Genomic DNA, 22,923 nt, shown 5'->3' with positions numbered 1-22,923 from the left:
GAAATTTTAGTCAGCTTTTAGTCATTATGATTTCTATGTTTTTTCATCTTTAAACTAATTTGAAAAGCTCAACATCTCTATTTATGCTCTCAAAAATGTTGACACCACAAATAACTAATCTGAGACAACTAGGATTTGTACCCAGGTTGACTGTAAACTCTTACTCATCCATCTGACTGTTAAGAGGCAGAAAAATAACTTAATTAAGCCTGAATTCTTTCTTCATTTTGCAACATGTTAGTATGGATGTTTAAACTCACGTCCTCTCACAGAGTTGGTGATTCAAAGTAACCTTTCATCTCTGTCAGAGAAAACTGATCTGAGTTCAGACCGTTTACTTATAGCACAGCTACACTCACAGATAACTGAGCCTCCTACCTGTTTGTCAAACACCATCAACCCAGAAACCTTCTCCAGTCTGCACTGAGTGGAGTCCTGTGGGTATCAGCTGTGAAGTGAGGAAGCTCTTGGCTGCAAGCGGAGCTAACTGTTAACAGCCACCGCTGCAACTAACAAACTCCACAAATCCATTCAGCAGCTCCACCATCTACAGTCAGACACACAATGCTGATTATTTACTGCTGAATTACAGCTCACAACTCGCACCAATGGCTGACGCTGCTCTGCTCTGACTGTTTCTGCTGACTAGTGAAACATCCTGGTGCAGACTATTTACTGGAGTTTACAGCCCTGCCAACTCCTCAGTAAGGAAAGTAGCTATTGGCTGTTCTAAAAGTCACTAGAAGTTGTTAAATGATGTCATCGCCTAATTTGCATAATTGGCCATGTGCATGTTATTTTAATGGACGCTGTAGGAGAAAGGAATAATGTCGTGGAAGAGACAAAAAGTGAGTAAAAAATACCCTGAATATGTTTAGAACTACAAGTGAACTTTATTTCAGTGACTTACTTTAGACAAAGAAAATTTCCCTGACAGTAAGCCAGGGTGGGATCAGCCAGCTGCGCAATTGCGAATGCGCGATTCATTTGCAGTCTGAACACAGAGGGATGAACATCTCCTGCTCTGATTGCAGCTGGGAGGGACTGCTGTGCAAGGACTGGGCTGCCTGTGAGTGCTTTGGGATGGGGGAGGAGCCCATGGCCGCACCTGCTGCTCATTAAGAAGAGTAAGAACAATACGTGCTTCATGTCAGAGTCTCCAAAAGTCTCCAATAACACCAGAAAAAGTCGCTGGATTACGTCGCTAGTCGGTATTTTGAAAAAGAGTCGCTAGAGGCGTCTGAAAACTTGCTAAATATAGCGACAAAGTCGCTAAGTTGGCAACACTGGTTTACAGCCAGTCTGTGCTCTAATCTCAAACTGCTCATGGACAATGGATCATAGTTGTTTGTTTCTGGCTGCCAGGATTAGCTAGCTGAATAGTTGTCTATTTCAACTTCAAAATGTTGATTAAAACCTTGCAATCTGTTGATACTTTGTTAATGGCAGAATGGCTGGTACAAAGGGACAAGTCCGCCTGTCCAGAGGTCAGGGGCATGAAACCCATGGGGAAAAAAATGACAGAATCCATGGATCCACATCCAGGGGTGTTGACACTGGTGGAAAGCTGACAGACCCCACCGACCTCCCACCCTCCCCGGGGTGGGTCCAACAACCACTGACTTTCACCTGGAAGGCCGGTGTTCCCTTCCCGTAAGATTGTAAAGTCAAACCCTGTTCTTTTTACCTAGACCCAACCATGCCCATTTGTTGTTGAAGAAAAAAAAAATTCAATTTGAGGTGTTGTACTGATGTAGTGCATTTATTTTGGAAGGGACTATACGCAAACTGTACATTTCCTGTGAAATCAGAAGTGTATTATAAAAACAGACAATGCATGTAGCAGGCTGAAGTTGACATGGTGTCCCAGAATGCCAACAACCAATGCTTCCAGGGTACCTTGCACATCATATGTAGACATGGAAAGTCTGCGACTAAGCAGCCATATGTGTCGAGTTCGGAGTGAGAATGAGTTTGCCCAGGGTCTTAGAGCCAGGACGCTTGTAATATTCTTCCCCTGTTCTCTGGCCGAAATGACTTGTTCCTCCAGACCATCCATTCTAACATTAACCCTTGACAAAGTATCAGCAGACAGCAATGTTTTTAACCAACATTTTAAAGTGGAAATAGACAACTTTTCAGATAGCTAACACTGGCAGCCAGAAACATGTATCTGTGATCCATTGTTCATTTGAGAATCCCAGCAAAGAACATGTTTTCTTGCGGGGGTCCTCTGAAAATCAACAGGGGATAAAGTTGCTATATTCTGTATTGATCCATGATCAAGGAGTTGATAAGCAGACAGCGTTAGCTAGCAAGCTTTGTATTCGAAGTAACTCGAATGCAAGGCTAATGTTATTTCAACAATAACTATCTCAAGAATATGTTTCTCAATCTCTGTCCATACAACATTAAACTGAGGGTGTGGTACTCCCACATGTGCACGACTAAAACCAACCTGATCTCACAGAAATACATGAAATGACCGCGACCTCTTAACACCGTATTCCGTGGTGACAGCACGTAACGGGTTGAAATTACGTGCCGGTACCATGGAAACAATGCCAATGTAAAGTCAATTAGGAACCATTGTCGTGGTGGACACACGGATTCCCTGATTCAATTACGTCACGTCAACCGCGTTTTCTTCAATGATATCTTTAACATTTCTGTATACACACAAACACGAAAGTGTCCTTGATAACTCAACAATATGACAGGTTAATGTCAAGGCCATAAAATGAAATACATGTATTTTGCCAGCTTTTGATAGCGTAGGGCTTTAAGAGCATTGTGCTGTGGGCGGATGGGGCGCGTTCCACTACTGTTTTGTAGCTACTGTCTGCCGTGTGTGGGCTTCATTCCATTTCAAATTGCCATCTGTCTGCCATAACCAAATCCAAACACCACTAATAAATAAGAAAATAAGAAAAAAAAAATAACGCTGAGCACGGAAGAACCAGAGAAGAAACACCATCACATGGAGGGAGGCGGCCGCCCCCAGCAACCCGGCCACCCTCCACTCCACCAGGGGAGAGCGGACCCCAAGCCAGCGCCACAGAACCAGTGGCCGCCCAGCCCCGACCCAACCCGATATTATTTTTGCTTATTTCATTATTGTTATTATTGGTTTACTTTTTAGTAGTATTGTATTGTCTGAGGATGACTCATTTTAGTAACTATCTACAGCAAAAAGAAAAAAAACAAGCAAAGAAACAAACAAAAAAAACACTTTATACACTGGGCCTTCAAAGTGCTCTCTGAAACTAGACCTGGCATGACTTGTGTCCAAAAAATGAAAAAAAAAAATCAAAACTTTGTTGTAGAGCTAAACCAAATACATCATTGGAAAGGTCTCAACCTGGAGAGTAACATATGTCAGTATGAAGATTCTACATGGCTCCTGCTTTGAAATACTGACCTTTGAACCTTGACCTCAGTGCATGTTTGAAGGCTTATAATTCAGCAACGAAAGGGGGTACAGACATGGGACCAACTGTTATGAAGGGCTCTTGACCTCAACTATCATGTGAGTAGAGTCAACAACTGTGGGTGCTGTCAGATATGGGTAAAATATGGATAAAATTAATTTTCACCCGTTTAAAAATTAGATATTTAAAATCTTATCACACAAATGTGTTTACCATCCCCTTAAAGTCCACAGTGTACTCTCAATTCAGCATTAACAACTTCCAAATCTGGGAAAAACACTTATATTTTCAAAAACTACAATTCCCTAGGACCGCGCCATGCAGCTTGAAGTGATGGGATTGTTAGTTCACACTGAGCTTGTTGTGTACTGATCTATACACTGAGCTGCTCTGAAATCTTTTGGGACAAGTTTCAAGTCTTTCAGAGGAAGTTTCAAGGACACTCCATAGCCTAAGAGTCAGAGACAGAACCGGAGAGCTGAGATCACACCAAAACAAAGTGTTGCATCCTTGGAGTGTACAGAACCTGTAAATGTTCTCTCCTTTAGGAAACTTTCTGCAGCCATTTATACACCGTAATTACATTTCACAGCCAGTGAAACCTGTTAATGCCTCTACTGTGGAGCCTGAATGCGGAGAATTTGAAAATACAATCAGCAACAACAATCTGATCACTTGGCTGTATTTTATAACTGACGCAGTCTATTTCCATCCCCTCCTCCGAGTTGCTCCCTGGTAGATAAACGAGGCGTTTAGATGCCCGAGAGGTTTCTGGCTTTATGGCAGCTCGCCGTCGCAACGACCTTCTCCCATTCTCTTTTCCCTCTCCTCACTTACAGCTCAGCCCACGCTGGTGGAAATGTAGCTCCAGAGATGGAGGAAATATGGTGATGGAGGGAGGGAATGAGTGATAAGGGAGATAAATATTGAGTGACTGAGGGGGCGGAGGAGTTAGCAAATAAGTGAGGTAGAGAGAGGTAAATATAGAGCAAGGGAAGAGAGGAAAGCATAATGATTTCATAATAAATCCAAACTTGTAGAGTTCATTCAATATGACAGACATGTTCTACAGCTCTTCTTCTGTTGCATGATTCATTTAGCCATAATTGGATTAGGTGGTCTGCATTTCTACTGGTATGTGCAGGGGGAACGTTTGAGAGGATACAGTGTGGCCAAAAGTATGTGAAAATTGCTTTAGCTGCTCTTACAGTCTCCATTCTCCTGGTTTCAGTCTTTCCAGCAGATTTTGAACCCTGTGGCAGTGATTTGCATCCATACAGACATCAAGGTGAGGGTTGTAAAGAGCTTTGGATAAAAATTTTATATAAATACAGCATTTATGCCTGTGTGTAGACCAGTCAAGTTCTTCCAGAGCAGACTGGGAAGCAACCAACGATTTTCAATCAGGTAGCCAGTGTTCACTTCCCGCAAGACTGTAAATCCAAAACCTGTTCTTTTTTTCTAAACCCAACCACGTACTTTTGTTGCCTAAACCTAACTACGTGCCTGTGCTGGCTAAACGTAACCACTTGCATTTGTTGTTGAAGGAAAAAAAACGTCAATTTGTGATGTTGTACTGATGTAGTATGTTCATTTTGAAAGAGACTGTATGAAATTGTACATTTCTTGTGAAAACAGAAGAGTATTTTGAAAACAGACAACACATGTGACATGCTTAAGTTGACACAGAGTTCTAGAACGTCAATGCACCCAGGGCACCTTGCACATCATATGTAGATGTGGAAAACTCTATATGTGACGAGGTCGGAGTGAGAATGTGTTGGACATTGTGCATGAGGACACTGTCATGTTGAAATAATCAAGCATCTTCCCCAAAGTGCTGCTACCAAGTCCCTGAGGACAGAGTCTGGCTATGAGGTGATTTTGGTGAAGTGGCCATAGTCATTATTGCAGGGTGACGTGATGCTCACCTGCCCAAAAATCTTCCACAACAGTACAAAAGTCATAATGTATGGTATTTACATTTTTCTGTAAAAAACAGTATGACTCTTTGTATAATGACAATCTGATCCATTCAGTCCAATAAAGACTGGAAAGTCCCATTAATGTGTGTGGGGAGTCACTGTGTGCAACATGGGCTTTAACATGCAGAATCCTTTTTGGTGCACTCAGTAAGCAGCTTGAATGAATTGGACACCATCTTGGAACACAACCCACTCACCAGGAAAAATGCTGGCACTGACAATTCTGCAAACCACGGATATGTTACATTTGTACATTACTAGCGGACATGATGGAACTTCACGTTGTGACAATATGTGGTTAGGTTTATGCACAAAACCATTTGCATGTTTTGGCGACAAATACCTGGTTTTGATGGCACAATGCCAGCTGGAAAAAACAGTGCTGTTTTGGTGAAAAACAACACAAACAACCTTTCTTGACGCACTTCTGGCAAGAAAGCAGCAATGTCTTGGTAAAAAACAATCAATTTTCATGACACCTTCTTGGCAATAAACGCAAGCGATGTCTCGATTAAAAAACAACACCTTTTATTGCATTCTCACAGCAAGAAATACAATGATGCCTCAGTGAGGACCAACCACTTTTCATGGCATTATTCTTGCAGGAAAATCAGCGAGCTGAGAAACAATCGCTATTTGTGACAGTATCTCTTTCTTCATCTGCAACATGTTAATCTGGAGGTTTAAACTTGTGTTCTCTCACAGAGTTGGTGATTCAAACTAAACTTTAATCTCTGTCAGAGAAAACTGATCTGAGTTCAGACCGTTTACTTACAACACACCTACACTCACAGATAACTGGGCCTCCTTCCTACCTGTCAAATAGCATCAACCCAGAAACCTTCTCCAGTCCAGACTGAGAGGAGTCCTGCGAGGATCAGATGTGAAGTGCGGCGGCCGGTGGCTGCAAGCAGAGCTAACTGTTAACAGCCACCACTGCAACTAACAAACTCCACAAATCCCTTCAGCAGCTTTGGTCACATTTTAGTCTTTTTTATACTTCATAGTATGCAGTGATGAAAACAACTGCTTTTTGTGACACTATCTCCATTGGCAAAAAAAGCAAAGGGTTGCTAAAAAAAAAAAAAACTAGTTTTGGTGGCTAAAAAGAAAAAACAGCGATGATCTCTGAAGAAACTAGTTTTGTTTTTTGTTGGTCTTGAACAATGGTCTGCAGCTTGGGATGTGTCTTGCCAGTGTTAATTTTGACAGCTATTTTAGATTTAGTCTTAGAAGAAAATGTGTTTTTTCATCACGCATGTGTCAGCGTCTGTGTCCTCCTGTCAGCTGCTCTGTCTAAAACCCATCTTTTTCCCGATTTTTGCCATGATCTTGGCTTTATTCTAACGTACATTTTTGAGAACTGTTAGATTTTAACCTTATCTTACAGCGAGTGAGGAAGTGATAGCCATCGGGCACCGATTTCACTTGTTCTACAAGTCGCTGCCAAAACAACAGCTGACTACCTCTTGACAGCGCGGGAAAAACACGGAAACTTACCTGAAACCTTCCAGCAAGCCCACTGTCTGGTCCATCAACGGTAAATTTCCAATTCTGGGTTATATTCTCCTATATCATCCACTTTCTGCTGTATCCAAACCCACCCTCCTCCTATTGATCTGTAATTACAAAACACTGCGGTCTCCTCTGGAGTCCCCACACATAAAGTTTCTGTCTACGGTGGCTTACATGGAGTGCTATAAGCTAGAGATAGTAGCTTCTTGCTAAATATAAACTCGCTACGCCGTCACACGTCACACCATTGCTGCCGTAGTTGTCTTTTTCCTAGGCCACCTGATCTGCTCCCATGGGTCCACTCACCTCACCCCACGACTGTGACAGCTGCCTCCACAAGTCCCAGATCATCGCTGAATTGGAGCAACACATCTCCAGCCTATACTGATCTGGAATGAAGAAGATCACCTTGACTCTGTGGTTACCATAGGCGCCATAGGCAACACCTGTCCTCCTGCAAACCCAGCAGATCTGGACTCCACCATCCCAGAGCCTGGTACCAGCTCCTCGCCACAAGTTGTCATCAATTCCGCCGGCTTGGCCCCCGCTGAGCAGCCAGTCCCGGCTCCTGATGATGCCGCCTCAGCCTCACCTACGCCTGCCCCCTCAGTTCCAGCTCCACATCTCCCTGCTGAGGACCCGTGGCTGCTGCTGGGGGATAAGCCAAAATGGGCTTGGAGGAGTGCAAAGGCTACTTTCACTTTTAGTCCAAATCCAAAGCTCAGAGCTAACACCTCCACAACCCAACACAGAGCCGTGGTCCAGGATAAATGGAAAATGTTGAGGGGGGTCAAACCTACTACCTTTCCCACCTTGTGAGCTCCAACTGGAAAACAGATTTAACATCCTGAGTGTCAAGGAATTCCCTCCGCTGAAATCTGACTCCTCTCCTCCTGCTGACCCTGTGAATGCTTTGCTGCCAGTGGTCAAGGGGGTCTGTGGATCTGCTCGGGGACCACTGGTCAGGTCCTCGACCTCCTCCTCTCGCCGGAAGATCGTGAAGGATGCTGCTCTCAAAGCGAGACGCTCGGTGGTCTTCCCTGCCTTGGAGGGACAAGTGAGCCCCCAGCTTCAACTGTGTCCTCGCCACACATCCTATCGACACGTCCCTCAGGGCAGAGGTGCCTGCCTCCTCGTCCTTGTCCCTTATTCCCTCCAACCACTGCGATCGTGGGTGACTCCATCACAGTAAATCACAGACAAGCTCCCAGATTTACTGCGCTCTTTGCCGGACTCCATAAAAAGCGTCATTGTGCACGTCAGTACCAACGATGTTGTCCAAGGTCACACCAAAATGCTGAAGAATGACTTTAACAGTCTGTTCTCCACATTAAAAGACTGCGGGAAGTCCACTTTCATCAGTGGCCCTCTTTCCACACTTGGCCGTGGCGCAGTATGCACAGTTTTAACTTTAGCGATAATTTTAACTTACTTTGGAATCGTCCCTCCTTCTACAGGCATGACAGACTTCACCCGAGCAAACTAGGTAGCTGCATGCTAGCAGCCAACATAACGCACACTGTACACAGCACGGAAAACACACGTCCATGACTGTCCATATGCCACACCCCCTCCTCAGTGCTTTCCCCTTCTTCCTCTACGGATCATTCTGCAAGCACTGGCTCCCACAACCTCTCCCCTTACAGGCTCCAACTGCAACTGCCACTAACCACTACAGCCAGCTCCAAGTCAAATCCCAAACATCCTACAGTCCCTAGCCCTTCACAATATGTTTCCACCGATTATGTCCTCCCTCCCTCAGACATTCCTGTAATCATCACTGAAAGGCCCTACTCAATCAAGCCTCACTTTGACTTTGACTTCAGACGTACCCAGAATTTACTACCCATTACTATTTCTCAGTCCTCGCAAGCCGTCCAAAAGCAACGTCATCTGAAACTGGCTCTATTCAACACACGATCTCTGAACAACAAAAGCCTTATCCTGAATGAATTCATCACCGACAATAACCTGGATTTTCTTTGCATCACTGAAACATGGCACAAACCCCTGGACTATTTTTCACTTAGTCAGACCACACCCACCGGATTCACATACACTGACAAACCTCACCCTGAAGCCGCGGAGGTGGTGTTGCTGCTATTCACCAGAAGGACATCAAAATAATCACCATATCCATCCCTACTCTTTTGAACATCTTGTCTTCAAACTCTCTGGTCCGACTCCCCTGGTCTCTTCCCTCATCTACCGTCCCCCCAAGCCACACCCCTCCTTCCTGTCTGATTTTTCTGTTTTTTTGACCCAGCTCTGCGCCATTTCACGTTCTGTTCTCCTCCTCGGCGATTTGAATCTCCATATTGATAATACTGTCTGCAAATCTGTCATTGAATTTCTGGATCTTCTACATTGCTTCAACTTGACATAACGGGCTCTAGTTTCCCGGCGCAGCGCAGGGTGGTGAACCCCGCGCAGAGCTAGTTTCGAGCAGCGCAACCCGAGGCGTGCTCAGTTTGGTAGTTTGGCAGACCAAGGTGCGCTGAGATGGGTGTGGTGGCGCAGCAGGGGGAGGTGTCGACAGATCCAGCTTGGCACAGTGACAGTTTCGTGTCAAAAGGCTTTGTCGAAGGCGCGCTAAAAGCTCGCCTGCTGAAACCAGGTCTACTGTCAGGGCAGGTGAAGTGCAGCCGGTGTAAGCCGAAGTTTGGCTGACCGGTGGACAGTGCGCACACGTCACCAAAACCTCACAGGCAGGTTTCCAGAATATCAGGCACATTAACAATGCAATAAATACCCCAAAAACCACTATTCAATGCAACTATCTGCAATCAGCACATAAATGTATCTCTGTATCGACTGTCCCGTCACATCTGATGTCAGATCAAAGGGGACTGACACCGTTTGGCACGCGTAATGGAAACCCAACCTGATTTGATTAACACAGCTGCAAACTAATGAGTTCACATCCCTCTCAGCCAACAAGAAACAGCCACAGCATCAGATAGGGAGTATATATTCAGCATCTGTCATCTTAGAAAAGTCGAAAGAAAAGAAACAGAGTGAGACTGCGAGAGAGAAAGACAGAGAGCACGCACGCACAAGAGAAACGCAACATTGATTTACAATTGTGGTGACCTCCTCCCAGGCTACCTTTGCATCATCAGCCCGTGGAGGTCTGCTCGCAGTTCCGTATATTCGGACACTGCGAGCTTGGACCTCCCGGACCAAAACATCAGTTTCCTCCTGGGAGAAGTCTGGCCGTCTGACGCTGCTGCTCTCTTCTGCCATGGCGAATTGAGTTAACTCTCATTATGCCTTCACGCGGTGCATTTAAGGGCGAGGAGAGGGGCTCATTTGATTGGTGTGATGTGTGTAAAACCCACTCCATGCCTTCTCTCCTCCCTCTTTCCGACTTGCGCAGGTAGGAGGGATGGAGGTGGGATAGAGGAGTAGCTGCGCCAGGCGCACGGTGTGCCAAACTTGCAAAATCCGCCTGGCCACACCCAGTTGGCGAAGTGCAGGTGCGCTGCGCCTCCGCCCCGCCCGGTCTGCGAAACTAGGGCCCAACATGTTAACTTCCCCACTCACTCACATGGACACATCCTGGATCTGGTCTGCTCAACTGGTCTAACATTACACCACCTCTCCATCATCAACCTCCATATCTCTGACCACCTGACAGTCACTATGAACATTAATATCCCCATCCCCACTTCAAAAGCAAAACGCACAATATCCTTCAGAAATCTCAAATCCATCGCTCCCTCAGCCTCACTGACCAGCATAATATCTACCTCACCTCCCCCATTCTCCGACGACCCCACTGACCTTGTCCACTATTATAACACCACCCTCTCCTCCTACCTAAATCAGTTGGCCCCCATCAAAATTAAAACCATCTCCTTCACTCACTCTGCCCCCTGGTACATCCCTGAGCTCCACGCCATGAAATCTCGAAAGCATCAGCTGGAAAGACTCAACAAGAAGACTAGCCTAACAGTTCACCTTCAAGCCTACACAGACCACCTGCTACACTACAAGAACGCCCTCAACACAACCCGGTCCAACTACTACTCTCATCTCAAACTCTCTGGCTCCAACAACCCCAAAATTCTTTTCTCCACAATAAACAAACTTCTGAAACCCCTCAACAACACCTCCACATCTTTTCACAGTCGACAAGTGCAACTCATTCTTGTCATTCTTCCAAACAAAAATCAACACCATCTACAGCAACCTGACCACCTCCCCTCCCTTCCCAACCCCTCCACCTGCTCTTCCCCCCACCTCTGTCCCGCCACTGTCACACTTCCCCCAACTGACTCCTCTGGACTTCACAAAAGCCACTACAGGTATGAGTAACTCTACATCAGTTCACGACCCAATCCCTTCCTCACTTGTTAAGTCCTGTCTCCCTTCTATCTCCCCACTCATCTCCAGAATTATCAATGCCTCCCTCAGCTCCGGCTCAGTCCCAGATCCTTTGAAACCGCTGCTGTCACCCCCATCCTCAAAAAACCCGGACTCACTCCCGACATCATGACCAACTTCCGGCCCATCTCCAACCTCCCCTTACTGTCAAAAAATCCTGGAGCCAATGTTGCCACTCACCTCAAAACCCACCTCACCTCCAACAACCTATTTGAGACGTTTCAATCAGGATTCCGGTCACAACACAACACTGAAACAGCTCTTCTCAAAGACACCAACAACCTCCTTCTCTCCGCTGACTCTGGACACCTCAACATCCTTATCATGCTCGACCTCACTGCTGCGTTTGACATGATTAAACACTCCACCCTCCCCTCCCGTCTTAAAACTTTTTACAACATCACTGGCATGGCTATCTCCTGGTTCAGATCATATCTTTCCAACAAACAGCAATCCATCCATATCAATAACTGCACCTCCTCCACCGCTCCTCTGTCCCAAGGCATCCCCCAGGGTTCTGTGCTTGGTCCTCTCCTTTTCATCCTTTACATCCTCCCATTTGGTAACATCATCTGCCGAAATGGCCTCCATTTCCACTGCTATGCCGACAATGTCTGGATCTACATCGCCACCAAATCCATCACTACAGCAATCTGCTCCATACTTGAAAATTGCCGCACTGAAATAAAATCCTGGATGCAAACTAACTTTCTACAACTCAACTGTCTAACAACTAAAAAAATCAGACATAATGGGGCCCAGTTCCCTTACTAAAAACCATCCATAATTTCAGCCTTAATGTTACAAATTCTACACTTTCTCCATCTCCAAGACACAACCTTTCATTTGAACATTTGAACTGCACGTTAATCATCACCAAAACCGCAAAACATAGCTCGGCTCCATCCCTCACTCACCTTCTCCACTGCAGAAACTCTGATTCACGCATTCATAACATTCAGACTCGACTACTGCAATAGCATTCTGTATGGTTCATCTTCTAAAGTCCTCAACAAACTACAGTACATCCAGAACTCTGCTGCCCGTCCTCACCCAGTCCCGCTCCCGCGACCATGTTTTGAAAAGCGCTATACAAATAAAATGTATTGTTATTATTATTATCATTATTATCATTATTATTATTATTATTATTATTATTCAGTTTTAGTCATTTTTATCGTTCTGGATTTTTTTTTAGTTTGAGTCTAGTTTTAGTTAAATTCATGACATTTTGTCAACGTTTAGTCATTATGATTTCTATGGGGTTTTTTATCTTTAAACTAGTCCAGTGAGGCTAATTCATGTATCAGAAATTAGAATGAAGGTGACGGCTTGTATAAAATTTTCATTTAGACAAATCATTTCTGCACACTTCCAAACTGTCATTTCTCCAGCAGTGCTTGACAGATTTAAGGGCTGATTTACGAGCACACACTTACTGATCATCATTTGAAAAGCTCAACATCTCTATTTATGCTCTCAAAAACTGTCACCACAAATAACTAATCTGGGACAACTAGTACCCAGGTTCATTGTAAACTCCAACTTATCACCTGAATGTTAAGAAGCAGAGAAATATCTTCATTAAAGCCTGAATTATTCCTTCATCTGCAACATGTTAGTCTGGAGGTTTAAACTTCTCACAGGGTTGGTGATTCAAACTAAACTTTCATCTGTCTGAGAAAGCTTTTCTGAGTTTAGACTGTTTACTTATAGCACAGCTACACTCACAGATAACTGAGCCTCCGACCTGCCTGTCAAACAGCAGAACCTTCTCCAGTCTGGACTGAGTGGAGTCCTGCGGGGATCAGTCTGTGAAGTCCGCTGCCGTTCAGTAGCTAACGAGCGGAGCTACCACTTCAACGAACAAGCTCTACAAATCCATTTAGCAGCTCCATCATCCACAGTCAGACACACATGGCTGATTATTTACTGTTGAATTACAGCTCTCGACTCGCATCAACCGCTCTGAGTGTTTCTGCTGGCTACCGAAACATTCTGGTGCAGACTATTTACTAGAGTTTACCAGGCTGTCGCTCATGCAGCATTTGCAACATCTCATCGTCCACCATTAACATTTTCATCACGTCTCGTCTTGTCAGCGAAAATGAAACATGGATCTTTTTTTAGTTTTTATTATCAAGATCTATTTTTAGCTTGTCATCGCCTCGTTTTCGTCATCGAAAAAAGGCTGTTGACAAATAACTTTCCTCATAGTTTTCATCAACAAAATTATCACTGTGTCTCACCCGATGTCATACCATCCACCATCCTCTGCACCTCCTGATGACAAAGACGGGTCATATGCTATGTCATTTAATTAATATTGATATGATACCCATGCAGTGTACAAATGTAACATTTTTGTGGTTTGCAGAAACAAACCATACCAACATTTTCTTATGCCGACCGGGCTGTGGAATATGGAATCCAATTTTCTGTCTGACAACACATCATATGAACTACTTCTGTTCGAGCCTAACCACAATCTATAATAGGCCAAGGTTTTACAGGAAGTTACCACGCCATATTTATCTAGCAACAATATCACACCACTGCATCTGCTCATATGAAAACAAAGGTGAGAGAAGGGAGTTATGAAGGAATGCAGAGAGATGATCGAAGAAATGAATAGAAAGGACAAAAGTGATAAAACATGGACAACAAAGTGCCAAGGGAATCAACAGGAAATCTGACGCTATTAGAGAAACTAGGAAAAAGCTGAATGTGTAAATAAAGTCAACAAAGTCTGAGCAGGTGAAAACTAACACTGATGTCCTTTTGTCACTTTTTTTTATACCATCAGAAAAAAATTTAAATAGATGTTTCTTCTCCCACTCGATCACTCAGGTGGAAAATGTTTTTGCCAATACAGACAAAACGCGATAAACAGAGCTGGAAACATGTTGTGCCAAATAAACAAGGGCGTGGGCTGAGCACGATCAGACTGATGAATGGTTCTGTGTCAGCATGCAGCAGCTTGAGAAACAATGTACCTTTTCATTCTTTCAAATGTTCCTGGGCAAATACCTGTCCACCTCCAGAAACATCACGGCAACTCCAACTTCCTGTTGATGCTTTATGACTGTAGGTTGGTTCACTGGAGTGTCGCCAAATGTTTCCTCTTTTGTTTTTGATTTTGGAAAAATAAATCATGAAAATACTCTGGCTGGCTTTGAAAAAGAAAAAAAAACACTGCCAGAACTATATCATTACCGCAAGACATTTGATTTTGCTTGTGGGTGTGATGGCGATGTCAGTCCATCTGTCCAACTCTAAACCAGATGTCCCCAGTGCTACTGGCCAGATTTATGTGAAGTTATTGGTGGATAATTATGTCTTCATAATTAAACCATAAACTACAGAGTTAACTCAACACTTTTCAAAATGACCCGTTTGAATGTTTTAACAAATTACCATGTTTTCTAGTTTAGGTTTGATTTCATTTAGGCGGCCTAAACTACTTTATAAAGGTTAAAGAGAGATTGTGGTGGTGAACATTGACTGTTGATCGCCGTGTCAAAATCAGAACCCTCCCCAGTCACAGTCAGAATAACAACTGTTACTGTGTCTCCAAATTGAGAATAGTGTTAGTTCAGGCAGGAAACAATGTCAAGCTCAGCGTGCATCCCAGCTACATCAGCTTATTTTAAGCAGCCCAATCAACTGATGGATCAGCTGATTGATGACATTGATTACGATTATTTTGCAGGAGAAATAAACTGTATATGTGGATGATTCATCAAAACATTTATCTCAAATATTTGATTCAGTGTTTGGAAATGTGAGGGTCTGCCAGTGAGGCATCTTGGGAGTTAGCAAGCCAGTTGGGAGTTTGGACTTCTAAGTTCAACTTGCCCCGATCTAACCCCCTCTTTCAAAAACTATTTCTGATCACTTTTATCTTGTGTTTTTTGCCTCCGAGCCAGTAATAGTCCTGGCTGGAGGCATAATGTTTTCAGGTTTTCCATACATCGATTTTTTTTGCATGTACACAATATCTCAAGAACAGCTTAAGGGAATTTCTTGAAATTTGGCACAATTGTTCACTTGGACTCAACAATGAACTGATTGGATTTTGGTGGTCAAAGGTCAAGGGTCAAGGTCAATGTGACTTTGTATCTGTCTCAGTCGCTTGAACATGATATCTAAAGAACACTTTAAGGGAATTTCTTTCAATTTGACACAAATGTCCACATGGCCTGAAGAATACAGTGATTAGAATTTAGTGGTCGAAGATCAAAGGTCACTATGACTTTACAAAACTGTTTTTGGCCATAATTTGATAATTGTTATGCTAATTATGACACACAAATGTGTGGGATATGGGCAATTTCAAGTCCCAAATCAACCTGCATGTCTTTGGACCCGGAGAAAACCCGTGTTGACTCAGGGAGAACATGATGTGAGGTGACAGTGCTAACCACTGTTTGTGTTTTGTGTTGTCTGTTGTTTACACAGCTAACAGCTTTTTAAAAATGGCAGTTGCCAGTTGTGCATTCGCTCATATGTTTGACCACTGTTTGTCACACATGACATGGTTCCTCTTGTTCTGAAATAGGAGCTAAAAAAGTCCCTTAAAATGGTGTTCTATGATCTAAGATCATTCCCAGTTCTACACACAACAACACAATAAAAAGGGGGGTTCTTAGAAGTATGAAAAGTTCCTACAGGCCAAAAATGTCTATAGGGTTCTTAGCTTGTCCTCATAGGAGAACACTGGTTCCTGGTAGAACCTTTTACTAAGGTTAGACCTGGAGTCCTTTCAGATTGTTCTATTCAGAACCTATCCATCCTCCAAGGGTGCTAACAAGAACCCACCCAGGGGGGTTCTACCAAGAATCCCTTCATATCCCAAAGGTTTCATCTAGTACCCACCCAGGAGGGACTTGAAAAATAGGAACAGATTACATTACTCATAGAGTCTTGGGCTTCATGAGGCTTTTTAAGGGCCAGAGCTGATGTGGTCCAGAACAACCCACAACACTCACAGTTCATTGAAGCATTACTACTACAGCCATTACTAAATACTACTTAAATAGTGCAGTTGAGTAGGTAACCAGCTCGATTCCAAATTAGAGCCAAATACAAAATGCGAAGTAGTGGGTATGTGTTTAAAGATAATAATAATAATGTGGGCTGACCATGTGGTGTTGGATTGTGTGAAATGATGGTAAAGATATCAGCTATGACAGAACACAAGTAAAATTGATTGATTTAGGGGATTTCAGATACAACTACATTTGAAAATACCACTATTTGAGGGAGACAATCGTGTAAACATCCATACTTTCAACAATCCTCGAAGAACTCTTTCTTTTAGAAAAGGTTCTTTGGATGAAATGGATTCTTAATGGAGCCTCTATTCAAATAGAATTTGTGAGCTCGTGTTTACGACATGGGAAGTCATGAACACGAACTTGTGAACTTCAGTTTCCTCGAATGAGATCGTAATTGCCACAAGAGGGGGGCATTCACATGGACTCTTCTCGTAAACACGGTAAGCACTACCCCTTTCAAACGCGGCATAAGTCTTACAAAGAACTTGTGCCGTGTTCGAATGTTATCTTTGAAAATCTCTTCCTTCCAAAAAGGGTTATTTGGATGAAAATGATTCTTAATGGAACCCTTAAGTGGAATTTATACTTCTGAATCAATGCTGTACCTATGGTGTATGCTCTGCGTCAACACTGAGCCTTCACCGTACCCTATGCCATAGCCTGACATGCACCTCCCCAGAAATGTAACTACACATCGCAGCGACGCAGACCTCCTGTCTGTTTTTGTAAGCTGAAACCATTTCCCTCAGCGGAAACAAAGCTTTTATTCACTTTAATTTCACAGATAAAAAACAATAAAATTGTAAAGACAATAAAGCCCCCACAAAATAACATTTTAAGTCTGGTGTTTGATTTATCCTGGCTTCATATGAGCAGAGAAAATTGCCGCTCATCGCTAGGCTGATGTATACAATGTGAAATGCCATAGGCTTCTGCTAATAATGTTAGTATGTTTTATTTGTTCGGAAAACGTGTTTAGCTAAGACCGTTGTTTTGTTGGTGAACCTTGTGAGTTGTAATGTTACATTTGTTGAATGGTTGCTGTTGTTCCTGGCTTAATATGAGAAGAGGAAAAGTCTGCTAGCCACTAGACTAATTTATACATTGTAAAATGCACTAGGGTTGTGCTAAAAACATTAGCATGTTGTATATGTGGGGAAAATGTGTCTGTGAATCTTGGGAGTTATAATGAAGCTGATTTGGGTTAATGTGTTTGAAATTGTTGCTATTAAGCCATGTTTAATGTGTGTTTAATATGTGTTTAATGTGTGTTTTGGGTGTGTTTTAAATCAGCTAAACTTTACAGCACTTTACAGACACCCCATCGCCAATTAATATTTTGGAGTTGTAACTGCAGTGTGACATAGACAAACCGCCGCACAAGTATAGATGCTCACAACAGCATAGGCAATGTGCGTAGGTTACGGCGTAGGCTCTGCATGGAGCTAATGCACAAGTATGAATCCCGCTTTTGTCTTACAAAGAACACCTGAAGAAGCCTTTTTTCTTCACAAGCAAATGGTTCTGGGTGGAGACTCAGCCCATTCAGAAAAAACTTTTTTGGAACCCTTATTTCTTAGAGTTCACTGTTTTAAAGATACTGAATGAAACTCCTGCAGATGTTTCACAATGAAATCCAAGTGTGACAGTGAGGGATTATGTCATTTAAACTTTTAATATAAAGGATTTGCAGAGGGAGTGTTGATTTCCAATGACAGGAGCTGAACAGCAGCCAGCAGCAAGTCTAGGCAGTTAGTGAATGAAAACAGTATTTCTGTTGGAGAAGTCAAACTAAGAACAAAGTGGTGACTGTGACATGACTGTAGTGGAATTAGTGCTGTGGAAATTCTCATTGGCAGAAGTTTTGAGTATGCATTGGAGAAATTAGGAATAAAAGCATGCCTCTCTCTCTGCCATTTTTTCTTTTCTTTTTCCTTTTTTTTAATCAAGGTTTATTTTTCAGTTTTTATAGCCTCCCATTACCCACCCATCCACTACACAGACCCTTCCCACCCTAAACTAAATTAAGAATAACTAAAAAAAAAAAAGAATTTAACACAAAATAAAAGTTTTAGAAAAAAATGAATTAAAAAAAAATTAAAAAATAAATAAATAAATATAAAGAATAAATAAATAAATAAAAAGGGGAAAGAGGATAGAAGAGATGTAGATCTGGATTGTGAATTACTAGTTACTAGTGAATTACTAGTTTCTGCGTGCAACTGAGCATCTGATTCTTCCACAAAGTCTAAAAAGGTCCTCCATGTTAATTAGAATTTAAATATCATTCCTCTCGTGATGTATCTAATTTTTTCTAATTTAAATGACTGCATGACCTCTCTTATCCAACGTGCAAAAGTAGGGGGCAAAGCTTCCTTCCATTTCAACAGTATCAGTCTCCTAGCTAATAAAGTGGTGTAGGCCAGCAGATTTGCCTGAGAGGAGAAGGTTCAAGTGGGTAATGCAAGACAGTAGCCAACATGTCAAAAATCAACTGCCAGAACTGGGTCAGTGTCGGGCAGGACCAGAACATATGAAAGAGACTAGCAGTATCTTGTTTGCACCTGTCACACATCGATTCTAGTTTAGGATTAATTTTCGGCAGTTTCTCTTTCGAGTAGTGAAGGCGGTGGACCACTTTAAATTAAATAACACAATGTCTCGTGCATATCGAAGATGAATGTATCCTTTTAATGATATGATCCCAAATTTCCTCTGAGATAGACATCTTCATATCTCTCTCCCACTGAATTTTAAGAGGTTCAAATGGTACTTGGTCAAGAGTGTTGATCATAAAATAAAGTTTACTAATATACGCCTTTCCCGCAGGGTTGAGTTTAAGAATATGATCCAATTGGGTTTTTGGGGAAAGAACTGGAAAGTGACTAAATTTAGAACGACTAAAATCCCAGACTTGGAAGTGAGACTGTGGTAAATCAAATTTTTCAGAGAGCTGATTGAAAGGTGTAAAAGTGTTATCAATAAATAGGTCCTCCAAAGTAAGTATCCCTTTGAGTCTCCAAAGCTCAAAGGTTCCATCAGCGATAGAAAAAAAAAAAAAGCCTGATTTTTTTTGCGATAGGGGTACTAATGGGAAGATCTTTCAATTCGAAGGCCTGTCTAAATTGTTTCCCGATCTTAATAGACTCACATATAATTGGGTTAGTAGTGAATTTGGATATAGGGTGAGCCCAAGGAAGTTTTGAGAAGAGGAGAGAGTGTAAAGATGTATGAGAGACAGATGATGCCTCTAGGGCTAACCAACATGGAATTTCAGTGCCTGCGGACTTGGGCTGCCAGTAGGACAATCAATCAATCAATCAATTTTATTTATAAAGCCCAATATCACAGGGCTTTACAGCATATGGCATCCCTCTGTCCTTAGGACCCTCACAGCCAATAAGGAAAAACTCCCCCCAAAAAAACCCTTTAACAGGGAAAAAAAAAATGGTAGATACCTCAGGAAGAGCAACTGAGGAGGGATCCCTCTTCCATGATGGACAGATGTGCAATAGATGTCGTACAGAACAGATCAGCATAATAAATAAATAATAATAAATAATAATAATAATAATAATAAATACAGTGCCCTTACATTACAGGATGAATAATAATGTTGGAAATTTGGTAAGGCCATTCCGCCAGCTACACAGGGTTTCTGAAGGACAGTTTTGCGTATCTGAGGTGTTTTGCCATTCCATATAAATGATGAAATGAGTTGATCTAATGAAAAGAAAAAGGATTTTTTGGTACCGACTGGAAAAGGTATAGAAATTTAGGCAAGATGTTCATTTTAATCGCGTTGATACAGCCTGTGACAGATAGAGGGAGCCCAGACCAGTGTTCCAGATCTAATTTGGTACGACCCAACAGAGGAAGAAAATTACATTTAAAAAGATCATTATGCTTCCGTGTTACAACAACACCTAGGTAAGTAAACTTATTAAGTGAGATCTTGAATGGAAGGGAGCTGAGTGGACTTTCGTCTGCCGCAGTGTTAACTGGAATTAGTTCACTTTTGTTTAAATTGAGTTTATACCCAGAGAAAGTTCCAAAATCTTTTAATAACTTCAAGATCTTAGGGATGCAGGTTAATGGATCAGATATAAAGATCAACAGGTCATCTGCAAAAAGCGATACTTTATGCATCTGATCTCTTTGGATACCATGGATACTACTGTCACTACGCAGGGCTATAGCAAGCGGCTCTATCGCTATCGCGAAGAGCAGAGGACTGAAAGGGCATCCCTGCCTAGTTCCTCCATGCACCTCGAAAGATGGGAATATTGTGTCATTTGTACGTATTGAGGCCTTTGGGGAAGAGTACAATAATCTGATCCAAGATATAAAATTATCACCAAAACCGAATTTTCGTAAAGTAAAAAAAAGATATTCCCACTCCATGCGGTCGAAAGCTTTTTCAGCGTCGAATGAGACCAGCAACCTCAGGGGTCTTAGAAGGATTGGAATAAAAAATATTAAAAAGACGACGGAGATTGAAAAAGGAGTGTCTATTTTTGACAAATCCAGTCTGGTCTGGAGAAATTATATTAGGAAGGACCGTCTCTAAGCGGTGAGCTAAGGCCTTGGCCAGTATCTTCATGTCAGTATTAAAGAGTGAAATAAGTCGGTAAGATGTACAATCGAGGGGGTTTTTACCCTTCTTGAGCAGAACAGAAATTGAGGCTTCACATAATGATGGAGGGAGAAAATGAGCTATGAATGACTCCTTGAGCATTTCGGCCAGTAGTGGGGAAAGGAGCTTTGACAATGTCTTATAAGATTCGGCTGGAAAGCCATCTGTACCAATTGCTTGCATTATTTCAATTTCAGAGATGGGCTCTTCAAATCTCTCTCTAATATTTACATCAATGGAGGGGATCTCCAACTTAGTCCATTAGTGACTGATCCTCAGGGGGGTCGGAAGCATAGAGTTTTGAATAGAAATTATGAAATGCATCATTTATTTCATCATGATTTGTAGTAACCGTACTTGAGGGAGTTTGAATTTCTGTTATGTTTTGACGGGCCGAATATTGGCGAAGCAAGAATTCTGCTGCATTTCTCTTCCTGCTCATAGTTATTAGAGCGTGACTTCAAAAGGAGGCGTTCTGCATGTCCCGTTGACAACATTTCAAATTCTTTGTAGTGAAAGACGTTTTTTATATAGCTCAGGCGACGGGGAAGAGGCATAAGTTCTATCAAGTTTAAGTATTTAATCCTGTAAGACATTAATTCGTTGCATTTTACATTTTCGGGTATAGGCAGAGTACAACATAATCTGACCCCTCATGTAAGCTTTTAATGTCTCCCACAAAGTTGCTATAGATATGTCTGGGGTACAATTTATCTCAAGAAAGGAGATAATTTGGTCAGACAAAAATCTCAAGAATGCTTCATCAGAAAGTAAGGGAGAGTTAAAGCGCCACGGTTGGCAAGATAAGGGTTGGTTTGGTAAAGTTAGTTCGAGAGATAATGGGGTATGGTCTGAAATTACAGTAGCCTGATAACTGCAACTTCGAACCGACAAGAGCAACTTGTTCTCTAGCAAAAAATGATCAATTCGAGAAAAGGTTTTATGTACATAGGAAAAGAATGAGTAGTCGCGAGCTGTGGGATTTAGAAAATGCCAAACATCCGGAACACCATAGGAATTTAAGAATGAATTAATAACCATAGAACATTTAGAAAGCAGGGCTGGTTTTGATGAGCTATGATCAAGAGTAGTGGACAGGATGCAGTTAAGATCCCCACCAAGAATCAGGTAGTGTGTGTTGATGTTGGGAGGGCGGGAGAGAAAATCTTTGAGGAATTGTGCATCATCTGAGTTTGGGGCATAGATGCTGGCTAGCATAACCAGACTATGATATAACTGACCTGTGACAGGATGGACAGTGTAGATACCAAAGCACCATTATTTATCGAATTATTGAGCAATTGGCAGGGAGCTCCAAAATCTTCCGCCTACCCACACATCGTAGCACCGGAAGTCATGTTTTTCTTTTCTAACATTTAAGTGATTACCTAGAGAGGTTTTTATTATTCTGCGCCTGGAGCAGGTGAGCAATAAGAACTCCATAGGCAGAATCCATCTCCTGCTCCTCGGCTCTGACACTGCCGTTACACTGCAGTCATTTTGTGGCAGTAAAATCCAGATTTGTTGGCCCTTTAAAATTGATTTGAAGGTCAGATGGAAACGCCGCTGGTGACAGAGGCAGAGACAGTAAACAGCAGGGACACAAAGCCAGAGCTGGAGACACTGTGAGGAAAGTAAATGGCTTCATTTATTGGAGCTGCAGTGAGATATACCCTGTTTCACTTTACTGCCACTGAGACTCAGTATGTGTTTCATGGTCGCCTCTCATTGCCGTCTGTCACCTTCCTTTATCCCTAATTGGACAACCACAGAAGGTGTCGGCTCTTTTTCCTCAGTCGACCTCTTCAGCCTTCAAAGTAAATGATGAGCTGCAGATGAACTATGTGACATAATCTAATTAATATTGTCGCAGCTCGTTACCTGGATGGACATCATCGATTAATTGC

At 42.5% G+C, this 22,923-nt stretch overlaps 1 protein-coding gene across 2 annotated transcripts in view; it reads left to right on the top strand.

Moving 5' to 3' along the window:
• Positions 1–22,923, top strand: part of LOC125904249 (semaphorin-6D-like) — a 514,236-nt gene that overhangs the window by 392,163 nt on the left and 99,150 nt on the right. The window lies entirely within an intron of this gene.

This window comes from Epinephelus fuscoguttatus, linkage group LG17 (genome assembly GCF_011397635.1).
Source record: "Epinephelus fuscoguttatus linkage group LG17, E.fuscoguttatus.final_Chr_v1".
NCBI classification, from domain to species: domain Eukaryota; kingdom Metazoa; phylum Chordata; class Actinopteri; order Perciformes; family Serranidae; genus Epinephelus; species Epinephelus fuscoguttatus.
The sequence above is the reverse complement of the archived record's forward strand: the minus strand, read 5'-3'. Positions and strand labels throughout refer to the sequence as shown.